The 1,603-nt window shown below is 44.4% G+C and overlaps 1 non-coding gene across 1 annotated transcript; it reads left to right on the top strand.

The window, feature by feature from the left end:
* Nucleotides 1-664: 664 nt before the first annotated feature.
* TRNAK-UUU (transfer RNA lysine (anticodon UUU)) lies at nucleotides 665-737 on the top strand. The gene has a single exon. It is a non-coding gene; the product is annotated as a tRNA-Lys (tRNA).
* The last annotated feature ends 866 nt before the right edge of the window (nucleotides 738-1,603 follow it).

Raw genomic sequence — 1,603 nt, 5'->3', positions numbered from 1 at the left:
ATCGCCTTACCAACAAGCTTCTGAATATTGGGCAAGTGAAGGGGCGTAGGACTAGTAGGGTGTTTCGGGAACACATTGGATCCTTACAACACCACATGGCAGATAGCCTTGCTCATTTCTTAATAGATGAGGAGGTCCAGACTTAGAGAGGTCAAGAAGAAAGTCCAGAAAGTCACCCTGCTACAGTGGCATTACCAGGGCTCCAAACCACATCTACCTGATGCAGAGCAGAGCCCTTCCTGCCCCAGCATGGCCTACCCTACAAGTCTTCCAGAAGGCTGACTTTCCAGTGCAGGGGCTGTGATGCCCATGAATGACTCTCAAGGAGTCATGTTCCTTCCTCTGCAGTTTCAGCCGGTTACTCCTCAAGGTGTCCTCAGAGAAAGGATGTTCTCCAACATTCCTGAGGTGGTTTGTATTAGATTTCTTCCTCGGCCTTCTGTTTTTGCCCTCCCCATACGTCAATGACAACCCTAGCGTGGAGAACATATTGTGAAGTCTACTTAGCCTTTAAAACAATAGTGAACCAGAAGTCAAACTTCTATATTCAGGTCAGTGCCACGGGGCAGGAACCAAAAAGGAGTCAGGGAGATGGACAAATGGATATTGAGAGAAAGACAAGAGAGGAGGCCTGTAGAAGATCTAAAGGCATAAAGCTAGGGGCGCCCGGATGGCTTAGTTGGTAGAGCGTGCGACTTTTGATCTCAGGGTTGTGGGTTTGAGCCCCATGTTGGGCATAGAAGTCACTTAAAAATAAAATCTTTAAAATAATAATAATAAAAAAAAGGCATAGGGCTAAACAGAAACACAAACAAGGGCAGTGGGGAATAAGACTAAGAGAGTGTCAGATTCCAGAGCTGTGGCCACCCAGCCCAACACTGAGACACAAGGGAGAGGACCCCAGGAGGCTGGGGTGGCTGTGCTTGAGAGGAAAACATCAAAGTAAATTCCAGTGGCTTATCACTACTCTTGAAATGCTGATGAGCTCTCCAAAAATTTAAATCATTCCTTTTGGCCTAGGAAACATTTTTTTCTGCTTTTATTTTTAAATTTCAAAGTTTAATTTTAAAATAAAAGTGTATCTTGCCTTGGAACGAGAATAGCCACAAGCCAACATAAAGCAAGAATCCCTGGGTGACTCCAGCTACCCTAGCCGCATAGCAGAAATCTACAATGTGAAATTTACATTTATTTCACACCAGCATACAGAGAGTCTTCAAGCCCAAAGGAACCTATGAACTGCATGGTCTCACAATGCCAACATTACACAGATAAGGATAAGAAGGTTTTGTTTTAAGCCATATTCTCCCTTAACAAATCAACTTCATCTGGGCATTAGCAAGAATAATAGTGAAAACAAGGAACAACTTAAATATATAGAACCACCTTCAGAGAACAAAACAGTTACTCTAAGAACCAGATCTTTAATCATCTTTTTGTTCCCCACCTGTCACACTCCACAGCACAATGCTTTATTAAACACCTGATGAGTGTCTAAGAGCTGAGAATATTGGAAAGAATCCCCTCACCCTGGGGCGCCTGACTTCAGCTCAGGTCATGGTCCCAGGGTCCTGGGATCTAGCCCCGCATTGGGTTCCCTGCT

This window comes from Eumetopias jubatus, unplaced genomic scaffold (genome assembly GCF_037043125.1).
Source record: "Eumetopias jubatus isolate StellerSeaLion01/CBP00866 unplaced genomic scaffold, mEumJub1_p1.0 scaffold_9, whole genome shotgun sequence".
Lineage (NCBI taxonomy): Eukaryota > Metazoa > Chordata > Mammalia > Carnivora > Otariidae > Eumetopias > Eumetopias jubatus.
Note: the sequence above shows the minus strand (reverse complement) of the source record. Positions and strands in the feature narration are given on the sequence as shown.